The 22,199-nt window shown below is 42.0% G+C and overlaps 1 pseudogene; it reads right to left on the bottom strand.

Annotated features, from left to right (window-relative positions):
- LOC114905897 overlaps positions 1-16,139 on the bottom strand; it is a 32,199-nt pseudogene extending 16,060 nt beyond the window's left edge.
- Between the last annotated feature and the right edge of the window lie 6,060 nt (positions 16,140-22,199).

Genomic DNA, 22,199 nt, shown 5'->3' on the forward strand with positions numbered 1-22,199 from the left:
GGGAGGTACAATTATTGTGGCCATTTTACAGATGAGGAAATCAAGGCACACAGAGGTTAAATAAATTGCCTAAGAAAACATAACTACCACGTAGTACCTCCAGTGTTTGAGTCCAGGTAGTCTGGTTTCAGAGTCCACACTCTTAGAACCACATGACAGTAAAAATGAATGACTCTTTTAATGGCAGCCTCTTAGGTATTCTAAGTCTTGGACTAGGACAAGAAGATGGATTATTAAGAGAGAAAAGCCTTTTGAACAAAATTTCATATTCAGGTTCACAGGAGCTTTAAAATATGCATAGCTTTTTCAAAGTACACTAAGTTGTTATAAATAGAAAGTCAGCCAGTACTAATCAATTATAGAAATCATAGGTGAATGCGATGAAGGCTCTGGCTTCTTGCCTTAATCATGTCCATCACTGTCCTCTAACTCCACTGTGATGGTTGGCCATCTGGCCACTTGAGAAAATACTACCACCAATAAGGAACATGCAACCTTCCATTTGCATTTAAAGAACAATAGCTATTATGACTATGTACAATAGCCAAGACATGGAAGTAAGCCAAATGTCCATTGACAGATGAATGGATAAAGAATATGTGGAATATACATATATATATATATATATAATGCACACACACAGTGGAATATTACTCAGCCATAAAGAGAATGAAATAATGCTATTTGCAGCAACATGGATGGACCTAGAGATTATCATACTAAGTGAAGTAAGCCAGACAGAGAAAGACAAATATCATGTTATATCACTTATACGTGGAATCTAAAACAATGATACAAATGGACCTATTTACAAAATGGAAATAGACTGACAGATATAGAAAACAAACTTATGATTACCAAAGGGGAAAGAGGGAGGGATAAACTGGGAATTTGGGTTTAACAGACATACACTATTATATATAAAATAGATAAACAAGGACCAGCTGTATAGAGCAGGGAACTATATTCAATATCTTGTAATAAGCTATAATGGAAAAGAATCTGAAAAAGAATATATATATATCTGAATCACTTTGCTGCACACCTGAAACTAATACAACGTTGTAAATTAACTATACTTCAAAAACAAAACAATGGCTCATGCATTGAGCATCATCATGTATCAGCCTGTTTGTATATATTATTTCAATCTTCATGAGAAACCTATGGAATTAGTATTATCATTACCCTACTTGATGTCTGAGGAAACTGAGGCACAGAGAGGTTAAAGTACACACAGCTAGTGAGTGGTGGCTGGGACTTGAACCAGGTCTGACTATGGTCTGTTCTCTTAAACACTGCACCCTAATCAATTCCATACAATATTGAACGAGAAAATTATGTCTACGCGTCAATTGACTGGGCTGTTTTATATTCCTATCAATGTTTATATGTCCATTCTGCATGCCTCTTTTTAGCTTATTTTGAATATCATTGCTCTAGGACTTACGGTCATTAATTTTTGTGGAGAAACCAGAACTCCCCTATTTCTATAATGTATGGCAAACTTCTCTAATTTGGGCTAACTCATTCAATTCATCCACTCTTTCTATTTAGGGGTGTGCAGGTGCATGTGCACCAATGTGTGTGTGTGTGTGTGCGTGCGTGTGTGTGTGAAGCAACAAGTTAGATCAGCATATCTATCAAATGAAGGACCGTACCTATAACAGCCTTGCATTTCTAGATGCTATTGCTGTGAGAGAGCTACTACTACTACTACTACTGCTACTACTGCTACACACACACACACAATGTGCCTCAAGTTAGCAAAGTCATCCCCACCTTAAGGTCAGTTGGGGAAGTGGCCTTGGGAGCCCCCCATGCTGGGACTTATGTACAGGGAGTGCTGGGAGAAAAAAATAAGTGTCTGACATAGAAAAATCAAACTTACCTGAGGCTCCCTAAGTGAGGTTGTAAAGTGCTCAGAGACCAGCTTCTCTGGCAGCCGCTCTTCAGCATCCACTGTCAATCATCGTGCTCTGTGACTCCTTTTCCCTTTAAAACAATCTTGGCATGCATTTGAACTTGACTTTTTCTGGGTTTGAAAAACAGACTGCAATGATCAGAGATGGCATTGTGAGGTGATTTTCTGAGGATCCTGGTGATGGGGACTTAAAATGTTCTGTCACCATCTATTCTTCTCCAGTCCCACCACCTCCACCACAGCCCGGGCTCCCATTTTCTCCTGCCTGCTGGATCACTGGGTGGCCTGGATAACCACAATGACTCCCCGCTTCAATCCATCCCACATACCAGATACCCGAGTAATAATCCTTAAATATCCACACGTGACACTTACTCCTCTGAGTTAAACTTTTCAATGGCTCCCCTGATTTCCAATAGCAGAAAGTCTAAACTTACCTGTTAGTGGGAACTCTGCTCAATGTTATGTGGCAGCCTGGATGGGAGGGGAGTCTAGGGCAGAATGGATACATGTATATGTATGGCTGAGTCACTTTGCTGTGCGCCTGAAACTATCACGTCATTGTTAATCAGCTATACTCCGATATAAAATATATACATACATACATATATATATATTTGCTTTGAAAAACAAAAACTTACCTGTTAGCCTATCCAGACCTTCCCCCATCAGGCCTCATCTCGGCCTCCACCTACTCTCACTTCCCAGACTCCTAACACGCCTCTTCTACTCTGATCAGGTCTGTCCCATCGGTGTCCCATGAACCCGGCAAGCACATTCATTCACAGGTTGTCATATTACAATGAGATGTTGTATTTGTTTCATTCAAAAACATATTGGAGGCCTGCTCCGTGCCAGAATCTCAATCAGCTTCTAGATCACAAAGTTGAACAAGATGGTCCCTAGCCATCTGGTGGAGGTGACAGACAGCTAACCGGGCAATCAGATTGCAGCGTGATGGGTGGTGTGATGAGGGAGGTCCAGGGAGCTGTGGGAGCCCAGAGGAGAGGGCCCTAACCCAGGCTTGGGAGAGCAGGGAAGGACCCAAGTTCTGGAGGCATGAAGGATGAGTGAGAGCTCACCAGGCAAGGAGCTGGAAAGGGGAAAAATCCCCAGAAGAAAAAGTAGCATTGACAAAGGCCTGGAGAGAGATCCTGACCTGTTCCCAGAACTGCCAGTAAGTAGTTCAGCCTGGCTGCAGGGTTGAGAGTGAGGGCGAGGAGAAAGGGTTATGAGAGCACACAGGAGGAAGCATTCAGTCCTGTCCACTGGGTAGCCAGGGGGATGGGGGCTAGGCAATCAAAGAAGACGCCAGAGGCAGTGAGTTTGAATATGTTTCAGACATCTTTGCACTGTGCGTGCACCTAGCCCTCTCCTGGGCACACAGGAATCACTTAGGAATTAATTCTTAGTTGGACATCAGCCTCTTCGGCCGATAGGCCATATAACATTCATTTTGGCCAAGGGATGCTGTATTAGTTATGCCTTGGTAACGAACAACGCTAAAATCTCAGTGGCTGACGTCGATAAAATTTAATTTCTTGCCCTCGCAAAGTCCATTGCCAGTCCAGGTGACACTCTGGAGCAGCTTTCCCCCATGTGGTGACTCAGTGATACCTGCTGCTCTGATTTTGTGACACCTCTGTCTCTACCTACGCTTCCACGATCACTGTGGGAGGCAGAAGAGAAAGTGGAAGGGCTCGCACCGAAAATTGAAATATGTCATGAAATATGTCACTTCATCTCACAAGTCATCGGCCAGAGTGAGTGACATGGTCCCTCCCAACAGCAAAAGGGCATGGAGAAGTGGAACCTCCCAGAGTACTCAGAAGAAGAGAACCAGCTCAACTAACACCAGCTAGGTGAGGGCGAGACTTCTCCTAAGAATATTACTTAGGATTATTGTGTGCTAAGTGGGTCTGTTGGCTTATTGTTTTCAGAGGGCCAAGTACCCAAATGTTTGGGCTTAGATGGTTTTGTTACAGTTGTTACTTTTCCTAGCTGGAATCTATGCCATCATCCGCTCTTGGGTGTGAGCCATTTGGCAAAGTGATACATTACTTGAGCCGCAGTATTAGTGAAGTTGTTGTCACCATTTGGAAAATGCAATTTGTCCATGGTGTGAATGAAGCAAGACAAAGAGGTAAGCTGCAGACCCAGGACAGATGCTCTGCACTCGCTAGGTATTTATTGCCTGATGAAGATCTTCTTCATCTATGGCTTTTGACGGGCAATACGGCTGTTTCCTTGGATCAGGCTAGTGTGTAACCTATGTTACACTTTTATCCATTTTTATCTATATTTCCTATATACAAACTCTATGAAGTAATATGTACAAGGCATATGTCTGGTGTGTGCTCCCAGAGTGGGTACCTAACATGGCAGCTCCTGCAAAATGGCCCTCAGAACTTTCTGAAGACATTTGCAACTTATATGGAAGAATGATAGAGACCAGTTAACACTAGGTTCCTAATTCACTCTAAATATGGATGCTTACCATATATGCATTGATTGTTGGAACAATAAGATATCATTTTTTGTCCATCATGGTAGGAAAGGTTTAAAAGTTTGATAATATTAAAGAGGATGTGGAAAAGCTAGCACACTCTTGCTGGAAGTGAAAATTGGTATAACATTTTCAAAGGGCAACTTGATAGTATCCATTAAAAGGTAAATTTCAGACCCAGTGATCCACCATTTCAAGTGCTAGAAATTTATCCTATAGAGACGTCGCCACAAATGTGCAAAGATTTATGTACAAGGATGTTTATGGCAGTATTGTTCATAAGAGAAAAACAACCCAAATGTCTATTAATAAAGGAACTGAGAAAATATACAACAGTGCATTAAAAAAAACACCTAGATAGATCTAATGTACTAATATGGAAAAATGTTCATGTTGTACAGATCAGTGAAGAAAGAAAGTTTAAAAATAGTGTGGGACTTCCCTGGTGGCGCAGTGGTTTAGAATCTGCCTACCAATGCTGGGGACATGGGATCAAGCCTTGGTCCAGGAATATCCCACATGCCGCGGAGCAACTAAGCCCATGCGCCACAACTACTGAGCCTGAGCTCTAGAGCCGCGAGCCACAACTACTGAGCCGGCATGCTGCAACTACTGAAGCCCATGCGCTCTAGGGCCTGCGTGCCACGACTACTGAGCCCGTGCGCCTAGAGCCCGTGCTCCGCAACAAGAGAAGCCACCGCAATGAGAAGCCCGGACACCGAAATGAAGAGTAGCCCCCGCTCACCGCAACTAGAGAAAGCCCGCACGCAGCAACGAAGACACAATGCAGCCAAAAATAAATAAATAAATAAACAAATAATAAATAAAATTTTAAAAATAGTATGAATAGGTTGTTTAAAAAATTGTTTTGTCTTAAAAAATGCTATTATACATACAAGAAAAATATTTGGAAGAATAGATACCAACTCAACAGTCGTAATCTTTGTAGTGCTGGGACTATGGGATACTTTCGCTTTCTAGAATACTTGTATGGCTCTGTAATGATTTTGGAATCAGGAAATGACATTATTTTTTTTTCTAATTTAAAAGACAATGTAAAAACTTCCTCTGAGAAAACATATAATAGCATTCTTTGAATAAAACCTAACTTCTGAGAAAATCCTGGTTTACTCTATAGATCAGGGAGTAGATTTGACAGCACTTAACTTGACCAGTCATGTGTAACAGAGTAGAGTTTAGCAAAAGGCTCTGAGCAATTAAAGCTGCAGCATAATTACCAGGCATCAGAGCTTCTGATGGAACCCAGGCCTTTGCACTGTTGTCTTTGATCTGCTCTCAGGGCCTAATGTTCTAAGCTTTGGGGGATGAGAGCACAGTTCACATGAGACTACCTTCCTTAAAACCTTCCATGGCTACCAGTTGCCTACAGACTAAATCCAAATCATTTAACATGGCATTCAAAGCCTTATGCCATTTCCCAACCCTAAATTCCCAACCCAGTCAAAGGGCTTATACAGCATAATGTTTAAGAGTTCAGGCTTTAGATCTCCAGCCAGATCTAGGATTGAATTTTCTGCCTCAGCTCCCTTTCAACAAACCCTAAACTATTTGTAGCTCAAAGCCAAGTTCACCCATCCTTTCTCCATACGCTGCCCTTCCCAGATCCCCATCAGAAAGCATTAAACTGTTTTCCCCCTAAACTCTTGCATAGCTGTAACTGCACTGCTTTCATGGTATGCACTTACACTATCTTACAGAGTGGTTTTTTTGTGATGACCTCCCTTAAAGAGGTCAGCCCGATGAAGTTAAACCCCATAGTGCACAGCATATTGCTTGCACATGCCAGGCTGATAGCAAATATTTATGGAATTGAATGAATAAACGAATGAATTTCCCTTTTAATAACCACCCGGCGAATTCATACCTGCTGCCAGCAGGTGGCGGTATTCTCCGTTGGCTCGTACCATTCAGCACACTGCTGTTCATCAGAGCCTAAAATCATTCTGCAAGTCGAGCAAATCCCAGTTTAAGATAGTTTGGCAGAGATGAAAGTTCTGAACTCAGGGTTAGGTAACCTGGCCTTTTAGCTCCAGATCTGCCACTAACTACATATGTGACGTTCAAATCTGTTCCTTCACTTCCTGGATCTGTTTCCGTGTCTCCAAAATGAAGTAGTAGGATGGGATGATTTGCATAGCTTGACATTCTGTGATTTTCATACTCTGCAAACTCAAGATAACTAGAGGTATGAGATCCTTGGATAGTTGCCACCATTATTTCTCATGTATTCTAGAATGTTCTTGTGATAACAATATGGTCAGAGGCATTTCCTTAGAAGTCCTCTCCAAATACTCTTGCCTTGTTTGGATATAATGGGCTACACCAGGGCCTGATCATCCTGAGTCTCTGACTAGTGTTGACTCTCAGGAAGAAACTGGGTAATGATCCTTAGAAGTGGGGGAAAGAGGTGGATGAGGGGAGGAAACTCAGTTCAAGAACTGTGGAGTCAGCCAAAGCCTCTAATAGTGGGAAGAAACTCTGTTGCATGTATTTTGAAACTGCTTTTCTTCTGTATAAATGTGTTTCAAAAATCAGATTTTGGGGGAAAGGAGTAGTTACTTCTTATCATTACTATTATAATTCAGCTGTTTAAATTTTTTAAAAACCACAGTTCTACATCAGTTAAGCACTGTCCCTGCCTTCCCAGTTGGGGAGTAGACAGGAGGCCTAGGGAAGTACAGGTGGGACTAAGGAGAAGAGAAATTCTTATTGTCCAGGTCAGGTTTTAAAGGCAAGAAAGGACAAAGGGCTGCCAAGTTATTTAAAGAAAAAGATGTACATAGACAGGGTTTTATATTTGGTTACCAGAGTTAATAGGCATTGCATTTAAAATTTTGTTACTTATAAACTTGTCATAAAGAGATATATTCTTTTGATAAAAAGTTGAACTTAGTGTAGAAGTCCAATTCTAGATCCAAGGGAGAATCTTCACCCTTGATGAAATTTGGAATAAGGATCTCCTCTGAGAGGGAAACTAACAGGTAGGGGAAAAAATGCTTCCTAATTACAAAGAAAAACTGCTTAAACTTTAGCTGAATCAATGATCTTAATGCATCTAAAGAAATGATGTCTTTATAGATGACAGCAGGAGAGAGAAAGAGAGAGAGAGAGAGAGGGTTTTTTTTGGTACATGTGCAGCACTAAGGGACAGAGAGACTGAATCTCATGATATTAAGTGAAAAAAAAATAGATTTCAACCTCTATACACAATATGATCCATTGTCTTTCATTGTAGTGTATACACACAGAAAATGAATGGCAGAAAATATAAAAAATATTCATAGCAATTATGATGGAATGACAGGTGATAAGCAATTTTTGTTTTCTTCTGTATAATTTTCTGTATTTTCTCAATTCTCTGTGGAACTTGTAGAATCTTTACAATGTGAAAAGTGAAACGAACATCAAGGCCTATTATGTTAAGAGTGGAAAAGGCAGGTAAGGTTAAAGTTCTGTGGATCCTTGAAGCCCATCTTACTGCCCAACCCCACAGATTCCCAAGGGTAAGATATAGTCACAAAGATGGTCCAGGAAAGAGCCTACTTAGTACTGAATCACTAAGTAGTTATGTATCCTGCTAAACTGACCTGCATTACGTGTGAGGTGAAAAGAGCCCTTTTGCCCCTTGAGCTTAAGGAACTTAGGTCAGAAGCAGGCCTCAGCAGAACTAAGGTAGGCCTACTTTTTTCTCCTTGGTCCACCCTGCTTTCGTCTTTGGGCAAGGTCAAAGGTGCCTGCTCATAACAGGAGGTGACCCTGGTCTGTCATGTCATAACAGCCCAGAAGATGCAGGGGTTAGGGCAGTGGTCCCCAACCTTTTTGGCACCAATGACCTGCTTTGTGGAAGACAATTTTTCCACGGACCGGGGATGGGGGCTGGTTTCGGGATGATTCAAGCACATTACGTTTATTGTGCACTTTATTTCTATTATTATTACGTTTTAATGCATAACGAAATAATTATACAACTCACCATAATGCAGAATCAGTGGGAGCCCTGAGCTTGTTTTCACTTGTCACTCACTGATACGGTTTTGGTATGAGTCTATAAGCAATGGATTTATTATGGTCTCTGTGCAGACAAACCTCTCTGCTGATGATAATCTGTATTTGCAGCCGCTCCCCAGCACTAGCATCACTGCCTGAGCTCCACCTCAGATCATCAGGCATTAGATTCTCATTAGGAGCGCGCAACCTAGATCCCTCACATGCGCAGTTCACAGTAGGGTTCGTGCTCCTATGAGAATCTAATGCAGCTGCTGATCTGGCAGGAGGCGGAGCTCAGGCGATAATGTGAGCAATGGGGAATGGCTGTAAATACAGAGCTTCGCTCGCTCGCCTGCTGCCCACCTCCTGCTGTGCAGCCCGGTTCCTAACAGACCACGGACTGGCACCAGTCTGTGGCCCGGGGGATGGGGACACCCCTGGGTTGAGGGATAACGTGGAGAGAACTTGCTCCACACTGAAGAGCAGTCCCCAGTCCTCTTCTAACTAAAATCACTTTACCACACCCCCCCTGAAAAATCTCCAGCCCCTAGTAGAGGGGGGGAAGGGGAAAAGTAGGGGCTCTCAAACTTTGATGACAATCCCAGTACACACATAGCACACACTCACTCACACACCTGGAATAAAATATCAGAGACAATACCTCCTTTTTTTTGAAGTATAGTTGATTTACAGTGTCATGTTAGTTTCAGGTGTACAGCAAAGTGATTCAGTTATACATATACCCATTCTTTTTCAGATTCTTTTTTCCCATATAGGTTATTACAGAATACTGAGTATAGTTCCCTATGCTATACAGTAGGCCCTGTTCCTTATCTATTTTATATATAGTAGTGTGTATATGTTAATCCCAAGATCCTAATTTATACCCCCCTCCCCCTTTGGTCACCATAAGTTTGTTTTCTATGCACAGACAATACTTTTTGATCAGGGCCGGCTGCCTAGGCATGTGACCTCTAAGGTAGCACAGGAGTCCGTGCTCGGGCCCACATTTGATTTAATGTCCTGCTGTCACTGTCTTGAAATTCTGAATAATTTGATTTTTGAACTTGTGCTTTGCAAGTGAAGTCAGGTGGAAGAGTAGAGCATGGCTGCGAGCAGACGCCATTCAGGCGGTATGTGTGGGTGCTGCCACCTCTTGCTGGCCCACTGGCACGTAGTGTTTTTGATGCCCTGTAATCAGGGAACTGCCCTGGCCTGCGACGCTTGGGAGTTCAGCAAGGCTGAAAGCAAGGACAAGGTGAGTGTGCTGAGGAAGGTGGGGCTGAGGTGGGGGAGTAGTGGTGGTGACAAACCAAAGAGGCCCTCCTTTCCTCTCGCTGGAGAGGAAACTTGTTTCCAGCGCAGAAGGCATGCAATCGAGTTCTGAGAAACATGAAGGCCGAGAAACCGTATCACATCCTATTGTGTTACTTTCCTATATTAGCTAACCTCTTATGCTGGAAATGATGACAGAGAAGGAAAGCGGACGATAAGGTAAGGCTTTCCCTCTCATCGTCCCTTACTCATCAGTCAGCTGAAGGGAGGGTGTGGGTAGAAGCCTTGTGTGCGAAGAAGTGCAGAGTGAAGTAAGTCAGAAAGAGAAAAACAAATACTGTATGCTAAGACATATATATGGAATCTAAAAAAAAAATGGTCATGAAGAACCTAGGGGCAAGAAGGGAATAAAGACACGGACTTACTAGAGAATGGACTTGAAGATACGGGGAGGGGCAAGGGACAAAGCGAGAGAGAGGCATGGACATACATACACTACCAAACGTAAAATAGCTAGCTAGTGGGAAGCAGCCGCATAGCACAGGGAGATCAGCTCCGTGCTTTGTGATTGCCTGGAGGGGTGGGATAGGGAGGGTGGGAGGGAGGGAGACGCAAGAGGGAAGAGATATGGGAACACATGTATATGTATAACTGATTCACTTTGTTATAAAGCAGAAACTAACACACCATTGTAAAGCAATTATACTCCAGTAAGGATGTTAAAAAAGAAAAAACAGTTGAATTAGTTTTGTGCAGAGCCAGCCCATTGCTCTGGTAAGAACGACCTACATAATATATATGCATGTATGAGCTGTAGAATTATGTAATTTTGGTGATTTTGCATATAAGTTAGATGCTCTTACATTTGCGTTTATTTTATTTTTTAATTTTTATTGGAGTACAGTTGATGTAAAATGTTGTGTTAGTTTCAGGTGTACAGCAAAGTGAATCAGTTATGCATATATGTATATCCACACTTTAAAAAACTCTTTTCCAATATAGGTCATTACAGAGTACTGACATTTGCATTTTAAACTGGCATTGCAAGACAAAAAGATGTAAGGGAAAATTCCCGTTAATAATGAAAAACATCTTTTTAACTTAGGATGACAATCAATAGCACATGAAAAAATACTATGACAAGTGAAGCGGGAGATTGTGGAAGAAAGGAAAAATGCTTATATTTGAACAACTTTAACAATACTTTTTATCTGCTTTTTGATAAGGGAGTCCCACATTTCCATTTTGCTCTGCAAACTCTGTCACCGGTCCTGCTTACAGTGTGTGAGGCCTTTTGATACTTGCTACTCTGGTCTCCTCTATTGGTTTTCAAATGATTTCCTGACCCTGAAAGGGTTGTGATGGGCACTTGGGAGAACACTGCATTAGAGGTTACAGTGCGTGGTCTACATTCCCCCGAACATTTTTCTCCTCAACTAAAGCAAAGGGCTTAACAGCCAGGCCTGGGGTCAATCAGAGGTGGTATTGTTCCCCCTTGAGGGAGATAATCAAAGGTATCAGAAAGAGTCCTGCCAACATCTTCACAAGACTGCTTGATTCATTACCGCCATGGCTTCTAGAACCAATGAGATGGGTAATTTGGTGCCTCGAGGCCTTATTCGCATCTCTTTGATCTTACCTCACCTCAGAAGTCTCTGTAATCCATCAAAGTAATGCTTCAGTTACGTTTATCCCAAAGCTATTCCAGGTACTAGGTCAAGAAGTCACCCTCTATTCTATTTCCCATTTAAAATCATGCATGATTCTATGATCCCAGTAAGGTCATCAGACAGGATTATACAATATGTGCCAGTATTAATATACTGCGGAGGACACTACATTTCTAACAAAACTAATACTATGGTGTATAAAGCATAGCTTAGGAGTCAATTAGATGAAGATACTAATCCCAGCTCTGCTCCTCTCTTAGGCATGTGACTTAACTTTTCTGAGTTTTTATTTCCTCATCTGTAAAATGGGAATATTAATACCTACCTCCTAGTGTTACTGTGAGGATGAAGTAGTTCATGTTTACAAAGCGCCTGATAGGGCTTAGTAAATGATAGTTGTTGTCATTTGTATTTTCAACTGAGAAATTTAAGTAAAGTTACCTACAAATACATATTCCTTATAATACAACTTTCATCCTGAATTGTTCAGTCCAGCCAAAAGGTTCTTTCTGGAGTGTCTGTCCAGTGGTTCTTTTATTTTTTTTTTCAATACGCTGGCCTCTTACTGTTGTGGCCTCTCCCGTTGCAGAGCACAGGCTCCGGACGCGCAGGCTCAATGGCCATGGCTCACGGGCCCAGCCGCTCCGCGGCATGTGGGATATTCCTGGACCGGGACACGAACCCGTGTCCCCTGCATCGGCAGGCGGACTCTCAACCACTGCACCACCAGGGAAGCCCTGTCTGGTGGTTCTTGATCAGCGGTGACTTCGCCCCACCAGGCGATATCTGGCCATGTCTGGAGACATCTTTTGTTGTCACGTGTTGGGGGAGGTGATATCTAGCTGGTAAAGGCCAGGGATGCTGCTAAACATCGTACAATGCATAGTACGCCTCCCGCCCACACACAACAAAGAATGATCCAGTGCAAAATATCAAGAGAGGCGAGGCTGAGAAACCCTGCTCTGGTTGAAGCCTGGGTTAGCATCTGTAGGAAGGTACAGAGCTCCTTCAACGCCTCCACAATTGGATTATGCCAGCCCCACCACTCCAATCTTCCAAAGTTCCCAGAGCTATCAGAATACATGGCACGTGATGTAGTATCAAAGAATATCCATAATTATCTGAGAAAGTTATTAACACCCTCCTTTTTTTTCCAGCTTTGTATCTATATAAGTCCTGATTTTTTTCACATACTGTAACCAAAACAACATATGACAACCGACTCAACACAGAGCAGATATGTGAATCTAGCTGTCTTTTATTATACCAGACATTAAAGAGATTTTTAAAAATGCAAAACAATGTCACTTTTCTCCCTCATGTTTTTAGTTTTGGGAAATGTAAGGTTTTAAAGCAATTCATTTTACCAGTTTTGAGAAAAACATATACTCTCTATGAAATTAAAATCACAAATGAGACACAGCCTTTATCACCTACCTGGATTACCATCACATCTAGGAATCATTTTTCCGTAAGGAAACATATTCTAAATAAGAATCTAGCTGACTTTTGTCATCTGTTTTGTAGGGATAGATACAACTGGAGTGAGAATATGAGTATTCTCACTCATATGTGTGAGTGTAACTGGAATTGTTTGAGATAAAAACAGAATGGCATTCCCATGGAAAAGGTTAAAAGATTTTATGGAAAGGAATTGATAAATAGAAGGGTAATAAAGGTGGAATTTGAAGTAGAAAATGATGAGATAAGGCTAAAAAGTGAAAAATGAATTGAAGCTGGACCTTGGTCTACTAATGAAACTGGAGACAGACTGAAAGTTAACTAATGAGAAACCATTCAAATTTTCATTAACAGGATGATGGGTGAACAAACTGTAGTGTATTCATATGATGGAAAGCTATTCAGCAACAGAAAGGATGACTCTCCACAACATTGTGATGAGAGAAAAAAGCCAGACACAAAAGAATATATACAGTATGATTCCACTTATATAAAGGTAAAAAACGGGCAGAAATAACTGATGGGGACATGATTCAGGACAGTGGGTACCTACAAGGCAGTAGGGATTGCCTGGAAGGAGGCACAAGGGGACTTTCTGGGGTTACTTGGGTAATAGTAACATGGATTTTTACATTTCTCAAAGATCATAAAACTGTACACTCAAGGTCTGTGCCTTTAACAGAATTAAATTATACCTCAATAAAAAAATAAAAATAAGGTAACCAACCAATGGACCAGTAATGCTTTGAAAGAATCTGTCACTGATTTCACCTAAGATGCTGGTTTCTTTCCAACTGAAATGGTTGAAGCAAAGCTGTCGCATCTTGTGGTCTGTTCTTGTGTGTTGGCATGTCTAGCCTTATGGGTACGTGCCACTGTGTCCTAACAGGGAGCTTTATACGACTTCTCCTTCTTAGAGTACAGAGAGGGCTAGAGTGGGGGAAAAGACTCATTTTTCCAGCAAAAACATCCCAAATCATCTATTTCTCCCCTCCTCTGCTACTCCACCAGGGTACACTAAGAGCCTCCCATGGGAATCCCCTGCTTCCCATTCTGCCCTGCTACAATTTTGGTCTAGACAGCAGCTGTGTGAATCAGATCACGCACTTCCCCCACGCCAACCTTACACTGGCTTCCCACCACATTCAGGAAGAAACCAGGCTCCTTCCTCTCTCCCACAAAGCCCTGCATGAACTGTCCCCCACTGCACTCCTCATTAGCTGCTCCGCCACGTGTTACTGTGTTCCAGCCTTCTTTCAGTTCAAAAGCACCAAGTTCTTCCTTGACACTGGACACCCACGTTGGCTATTTCATCTGCCTAGAAAGCTCTCCTCTGCCACTCTTTTTTTCAAAGTTTGCTTTGCCAAGGCCTACAGGTCACACCTGATAATGCTTATCATTCCCAATTTGGCTGTGATTTTTTATTTATTTATTTTTGGCTGCGTTGGGTCTTCGTTTCTGTGCGAGGGCTTTCTCTAGTTGCGGCGAGCGGGAGCCACTCTTCATCGCGGTGCGCGGGCCTCTCACTGTCACTGTCGCGGCCTCTCTTATTGCGGGGCACAGGCTCCGGACGCGCAGGCTTAGCGGCCGTGGCTCACAGGCCCAGCCGCTCCGCGGCATGTGGGATCTTCCCGGACCGGAGCACGAACCCGTGTGACCTGCATCGGCAGGCGGACTCTCAACCACTGCGCCACCAGGGAAGCCCCGAGTTCTGTTTTGGTTTCCCACTCCGCTAAGGATATACCGACTCTAGGAAATAGCCTTTCTGTTCCTATATAAGAGTTAACCCTCTAGCTTCCTCTCTCTGCTCCTAAGTGGCCCTGCAGAGTCCCTGCTTCCCGTCCCCAGAGTTCTCCAGGGGCTCTGAGCCCAGCGCTGGGCATCTGGAGGGAAAATGAAGGAAACTGGCCTCACACCTCCCTCCGCTCCTTTCTTGGGTGTTCTGTCACTGTGATGTGGGGTCAGAGGTCAGAGGTCAGGCAAGTCCGCCTTCACCTTTGGCCTTGGGGGTCGGGGGTCAAGGCGGCCGGAAGCGCAGGGGCTTCCGGGAAGCGTCTGTGGCTGACGTGGCGCAGCTGTGGGTGCGGCAGCGGCGGCTTCTCCTCTAGCCGGGAAGCGGAGACGAAAGCCCTAGAATAAGGTAAGAAATGCACGTGGCCGCGGACAAGCTGCGCGGAAGGTGAAGCTCGCTCCTTAGGGTCTCAGAGCTGCACGGGGTGGCTGCGGTCCCTAGCCTGTCCTGTCTCATCTCCCACCAGGGGAGCCCGAGCCCTCGATGCTCTCCGGGATGGGGTTGTCCCGCTGCTGCTGTCCCAGTGACAGAGCAGCCCACAAACTTCTGAGGACAAATGCCTGGCCACTTTTTTTTTTTTTTTCTTTTGCGGTACGCGGGCCTCTCACTGTTGTGGCCTCTCCCGTTGTGGAGCACAGGCTCCGGACGCGCAGGCTCAGCGGCCATGGCTCACGGGCCCAGCCGCTCCGCGGCATGTGGGATCTTCGCGGACCGCGGCTTGAACTCGTGTCCTCTGCATTGGCAGGCGGACTCTCAACCACTGCGCCACCAGGGTAGCCCTCCTCTGCCACTCTTCAACTGACTAACTCTCAGACATTTTCCAAATCTGCTGGAATGCTGCTTCCTCAGAGAGGCCTTCTTCAATCTGTTAGTGTCTCCTGTTATTCATCCTTACAGCACATCACATTCTTTTCTTTCATGGAACTTCTTATGATTTATAGGTATATATTTATTAGTGTGTTCATTTGTTTGGTGTGTGTATTCCCTACTAGAATGCTGTTTCTTCAGGGTCGAGGGCTTATTCATCAAGAAATATTTGGTGAATGAATGGATGCTTTCATCCTGCGAACTACTTTGAAAGGGTTTCATAATGGAGTACTTTGGAGGATGCTATGAAGACTGGATTAGTGAAAAAGACATGGGAATATCAGTAGAACTACTCTGGACAGAATAGAAAGAAAAGCGGTAGTGCGATAGGGCAGGGTATCTGTTGTTTCAATGAGTGATTCTGGGGTGATTTCTCAGGTGATTCTGGGGCAGATGATCCTAAAATGGGGCTTATTCTTTAGTTGATGATACAAACACATAATTAGCACTGGGTGCTGGGGATACAACAGAGAACAAGATAGATAGTCCCTTCCCTCACGGAGTTCACATTGTAGTGAGCAAATGACTGTCTAATACAATGTGCTTGGGCTGTAACAGTGGCTCTTCCTACTGCATCTCCACCCTTGCAATTAGAAGCCAAGCAAGGACCAACAAGTACGGCCCTCACCTGATCATGTTGCTTCTTTCTGCCTTCTCACTGTTTTAGAGTGAATCCTGACCAGGTCATTGCCCTTCCTATTTTCACTGTGTTTCCCAACCATGAATGAACAACAAAACTGTTTAGAGAGCTCTTGAAAATACTGACATCCTGGGCTCAGACATTGTTCTAATTGTTCTGGGGTGTGGTCTGGGCATGTAGACTTTTTTAAATCCCCAAGGTGATTCTAATGTGTAGCCAAGGTTGAGATACTTCATTAGAAAGAATACTGCAAGACATAATAAAGCTTGGGTATCTGTGATTTTAACAAGCCCTCTGCCTTGCCTGAACACTTCAACCCTAACCGGAAGTTCTCCATGTGCAGTACTCTTGAGTGCCTGAATGTGCTGGGGAGCTTGTGAAATGCAGACTTCTCGATTCTACACCCAGAGTCTGAGATGAAGCCCATGTGCCTGCATTGAAACAAGCATTCTCCATGGCTCTTAGGCACACGACAGTCCGAGAACCTTGGGTCTTAGAGACTGACCACTCCCACCAACAGTGGGTGCAAAGCCCTGTTCTAGGTGGTGTTGTGGATTACAGAAAGAAAGAGTACATTAAGGACCTCACAACCTAGTAGAGGAGAGGAAAGCTGGGTGTGGATAGCTGAAAGTCAAGGTACAGTAACAGAGATGACATAGCAGAGATATTTAGGTAGAAAAATATTAAATTGCTGATATTCAAATATTTTAAAGATGGGGAAAACTTTAATAGGTCAAAATAGGGCTGGAACAGGGAGGCCCAGACACCCTCACCAGCCCCCTTTTCTGGTCTGGTGCATTGGGTCTCAGTAGTGTCAGGTTTTAAGGGTGGAGTTTTCATTTCTCTGGGATAAATACCCGAGTGGCATTTATCATGGGTAATATGATGAGGTTTTTTTAAAGTCTTTATTTTTGGCTGCGTTGGGTCTTTGCTGTTGTGCGCTGGCTTTCTCTGGTCGCGGCGAGCAGGGGCTACTCTTCGCTGCGGTGCGTGGGCTTCTCATTGCGGTGGCTTCTCTTGTTGTGGAGCACGGGCTCTAGGCGTGCGGGCTCAGTAGTTGTGGCGCGTGGGCTCAGTAGTTGTGGCGCACAGGCTTCGTTGCTCCGCGGCATGTAGGATCTTCCCTGGCCAGGGCTTGAACCCGTGTCCTCTGCATTGGCAGGTGGATTCTTAACCACTGTGCCACCAGGGAAGCCCTATGATGAGTTTTAAAGAAATTTCCCAACTATTTTTCAGAGTGGCTATGCCACCTCACATTCTCATCCACAATATGTAAGTGATTCAGTTTCTCTGCATCCTGGCCATTGTTTGGTGTTGTTACTTTTTTGTTGTTTCAAATTTAGCCATTCTGATAGGCGAGATTTCATTGTTGCTATAATTTATATTTCCCTAATGGCTAATGATATTGAGTATCTTTTTATTTGCTTATTTTCCATCTTTGTATCCTCTTCAGTGAAATGTCTGTTCATGTGTTTTGCCCATTTTCTAATTGAATTACTTGCTTTTTTACTGTTGAGTTTTGAAAGTTCTTTATATATGCTAGACACTAGTCCTTTGTCAGATGTGTGGTTTACAAGTATTTTCTTTCAGTCTATAGCTAGTCTTTTCATCTTCTTCCCAAGGTCTTTCACACAGCAAACTTTTTTTTGCTTTTTGATGAAGTTCAATTTACTGATATTTTCTTTTTTATTTTTGGCTGAGTTGGGTATTTGTTGCTGCACGTGGGCTTTCTCTCGTTGTGGTAAGCAGGGGCTACTCTCCGTTGCAGTGCACGGGCTTCTCATTGCAGTGGCTTCTCTTGTTGTGGAGCACGGGCTCTAGGCATGCAGACTTCAGTAGTTGAGGCTCACAGGCTCTAGAGCGCAGGCTCAGTAGTTGTGGCGCCTGGGCTAAGTTGCTCCGCAGCATGTGGGATCTTCCCAGACCAGGGCTTGAACCCGTGTCCCCTGCATTGGTAGGCGGATTCTTAACCACTGTGCCACCAGGGAAGCCCCCATAAAAATTCTAGAATAATCTTGTTTATATTTGCCAGAAATCTTGCTAAGATTTTGAATCGTGTTAAAGCTGTACATCAATTTGAGGAGAACTGAAGTATTTGCTATGCTGAGTCTTCCAATCCATGAACACAATACTCTCTATATTTATTTAGGTAGTCTTTGATTTCTTGATCAGTCTTATGTAGTTGTCAGCATACAAATCATAGTCCTTTACATGCTTTGTTAGATTTACACTTAATTATTTCATTTTTGAGCAATTATAAATGGTATTGTATTTTTAATTTTGGTGCCTACATATTCATTGCTAGTATACAGAAATGCAATTAATTTATATTCTATCTTGTATCCTGGGAACTTGATGAACTTACTTATCAGTTCTAAGAGTTTTGTGGTAGATTCCTTGGGATTTTCTACATGGACAATTATATCATCTGCAAATAGAGACAGTTTTACCTCTTCCTTTCTGATCTATATGACTTGTTCCTTTTCTTGCCTTATTACATTGTAGAGAACTTCCAGTACTATGTTGAATAGCCACAGTAAAAGCAGACATCCTTGCCTTGTTCCCCATCTTAGGGAGAAAGTATTTATTCTTTCCCCATGAAGCATGATGTTAGCTGAAGACTTTTGCAGATATTCTTTATCAAGTTGAGGAAGTTACCCTCTATTTCTATTTTCCGATAGTTTTTTAAAAATCATAAATAGTTGTTGGATTTTGTCAAATTTTGTCTGCATCGATTGATATGATCATGTGATTTTTCTTCTTTATCCAGTTATTATAGTGGATTACATTGATTCATTTTTTAAAACTACTGACCCATCTCTGGAAAAAAAGTCATTTGGTTAAGGTATAGACTTGTTATATCTCTGGATTCTATTTGCTAATATTTTCTTAAGTATTTTTTTCATCTAAGTTCATGAAGGCTATTGGTCTATAATTTTTGTTTTTGTTTTTGCAACCTCTTTGTCTGGTTTTGATATCAGGGTAAAACTGGCCTCATAAAATGAGTTGAAAAAGTGTTCCCCTCTTCTATTTTCTGGAAGATGTGGTGGATTATTAGCATTAATTGTTCGTTAAATGTTTGGTAAAATTCTTGAGTGAGACCATCTGGGCCAGGAGATGTCTTTTAAGGGAGACTTAAAATTACAGAATCAATTTCCTTCATTGTTATCGTGCTATTCAAATTATCTGTTTCATATTGGGTGAGTTTTGGCAGTTTGTGCTTTCCAAGCAATTGGTCCATTTTATCTAAGTTCTCAAATTTACGTGTGTAGAGTTGTTTGTAGTATTCTGTTATTATCCTTTTAATGGCTACAGAGTCTGTAGTGATATTCCCTGTTTCATTCCTGATATTAGTCATTTGTGTCATCTCGCTTCTTCTTCATTCTTGCTAGAGGTTTTTAAATTTTATATACTCTTTAAAAGAACCAGCTTGTCTTTTCATTGATTTTCTGTAATGTTTTTTCCATTTTCAATGTCACTGATTTGTGCTCTTTATTATTTCCATCATTCTTGCTTTGGGTTTATTTTGCTCTTCTTTTTCTGGGTTCTTAAAATAGGAGCTTGGATTACTAATTTGATACTTTTCTTTTTTTCTAACATAAGCATTTAGTGCCATAACTTTAGTGGCCCTTTAACACTGCTTTAGCATGGTCTCAAAAATTATATGTTGTATTATCATTTTAATTTGGTTCAATGTATTTTTTAATTTCCCTTGAAACTTCTTCTTTGATCTATGAATTTATTTAGAAGTGTGTTCTGTAGTTTCCCAGTGTTTAAAAACCTTCCTGTTATCTTTCACTTATTAATTTCTAGTTTGATCCCATTGTGATCAGAAATCAAACTCGATTTGCCTTCAGTTCTTTTACATTTATTGAGGTTTGCCTTAGGGCCCAGAGTATGGTCTGTCTTGTTATTATGTTCTATGGGCGCTTGAAAAGTAGATGCATTCTGCTGTTGTTGGATGGAGTAGGCTCTAAATGTTGATTAGACCCTTTTGGTTGATAGTGTTGAGTTCTTCTGTATCTTTGCAGATTTTCTGCCTGGTGGTTCTATAAATTGTTGAGAGAGTGCTGAAATCTCAACCATAACTGTGAATCTGTCTATTTTTGCCTTTCAGTTCTATTCTTTTTCTGCTTTACAAATTTCTCAGCTCTGCCATTTGGTGCCTACACAGTTGGGATTGGCTCTTTTATCATGTAATGATCCTCTATTCCTGCTACTTTTCTCTGTTTCATTGTTCCTGCCTTCCTGTGGTTTTTAAAACATTTATTAGAATTCTATTTTGAGTTATCGATAGTGTTTTTAGTGTATCTCTTTGTACAGCTTTTCTAGTGGCTGCTCTAGGTATTTTATTATGCATACGTAGTTTATCACAGTCTACTGGTATCATCATTTTACCAGTTCAGGTGAGTGTAGAAACTTCATCTCCCTTTATGTCCCTTTCATTTCCCCCAACTATAATATAATTGTCTCAAATAATTGACAACCAGGTCAAGGTAGTGTTGTAGTTTTTGCTTCAAACATCAGACATAATTTAGAAAACTCCAAAGGAGACAAAAGTCTATTGTATTTACCATATTTTTTGTTCATTGTGTTTTTCTCCCTTCCTGATAATCTGAGACTCCTTTTATTATTTCCTGTCTGTTTATAAAAGTTTCTGTAAACATTCTTTCCCACTGGCATCATATTCTCTTAGTTTATCTTCATCTGAGACTGTCTTGATTTCACCTTCATTCCTGGAAGATATTTTTGCTGAAAACAGAATTTTGGACTGCCAGTTCTTTTCTTTCAGCACTTGAAAATGTTGTCACTTCCTTCTGCCCTCCGTGGTTTCTGATGAGAAGTCTGCTGTTATTTGAATTAGTTTTCCCCTGTTGGTAAGGTGTCATTTCTCTCTGTTTGATTTCAAAATTTTCCTTTTGTATTTAGTTTTTATTGTGATTTATCTTGGCCTGAATTTCTTTGGATTTATCCTGTTTGAGGTTTGTGCAGCTTCTTGGAGTTGTAGGTTTGTTTCTTTTGCAAAATTTTTTGGCATTATTTTTTAAAATATTTTTTCAGCTCCTCCTTCTTCTCTGTTGGGACTCTATTGACATAAATGTTAGATCTTTTGTTATAGTCCAAATGTCTCCATTATAAGAGTTTTTATAAAAGGAAATTTTTATTGCTCTATTTTCAACTTCAATGCTTCTTTCCTCTATCCTGGCCATTCTGCTGATTGGCCATCAATTGCATTTTTTATTTTTGTATTTTTCAATTCTAAAATTTCAATTCTTTTTTTTTTTAACTTCTTTCATTTCTTTTCTGGGATTTTCTTATTTTTGTTTCAAATGTGTCCATAATTGCTCCTTGAAGCATTTTTATGATGACTCCTTTAAAAGCTTTGCTGGCTAATTCTAACATCTCTGTCACCTTGGTGTTGGCATCCACTGATTGTTTTTTTCCATTATGGGAGAGCTTCCTGATTCTTTGTATGACAAGTGATTTTTTTAATGGACATTTTTGTATTATGCTGTGAGACTCTGGCTCTTATTTAAGCCTTCCATTTTAGCTAGTTTCTTCTGACACTGTTCTGGCAGGGGAAGGGCAGACACGGCCTCTTTACCTACAGATGAAGGTAGAAGTCCAGGTTCTCCACTTGGCCTGCATTGACACCTAGGGTGGCTCCTCATTACTGTTATGCAGGGATGCTAGTTCTGCCTCTCGGACTCTTCACTAGGCTTCCTCTGACTTCACCCTAAAGGGGGGTCAGGAGCCTTGTTACAGGCTGTGGAGGGTGGAAGTCTAGGTTCCACACTAGGCCTTCACTAGCATGGGTGGGTTGGGGCCACAGTCTTTTCTGTGGGGTTTGGCTGCAGTAGAGCGTTCATTGTCTGAAAGGTTTCTGTCTTGCTAGGCTGCCCCTCTCCTTGTCCTTTGGCTGGAGAGAGCAGGCTTTCCTTGGGCCTTTTCTGTCTTTGTCTTTTCTGCCTGTGTACCCATCCTGGGATCTAGGAGGCAAAAAGAAAACCAAGACAATTCACCATTGTTTAGAGCCTTGCATCCTCCAGGTTCCT

The sequence above is a fragment of the Monodon monoceros genome, unplaced genomic scaffold (genome assembly GCF_005190385.1).
Source record: "Monodon monoceros isolate NGI ecotype Baffin Bay Population unplaced genomic scaffold, NGI_Narwhal_1 Super_Scaffold_22, whole genome shotgun sequence".
In the NCBI taxonomy this organism is placed as follows: domain Eukaryota; kingdom Metazoa; phylum Chordata; class Mammalia; order Artiodactyla; family Monodontidae; genus Monodon; species Monodon monoceros.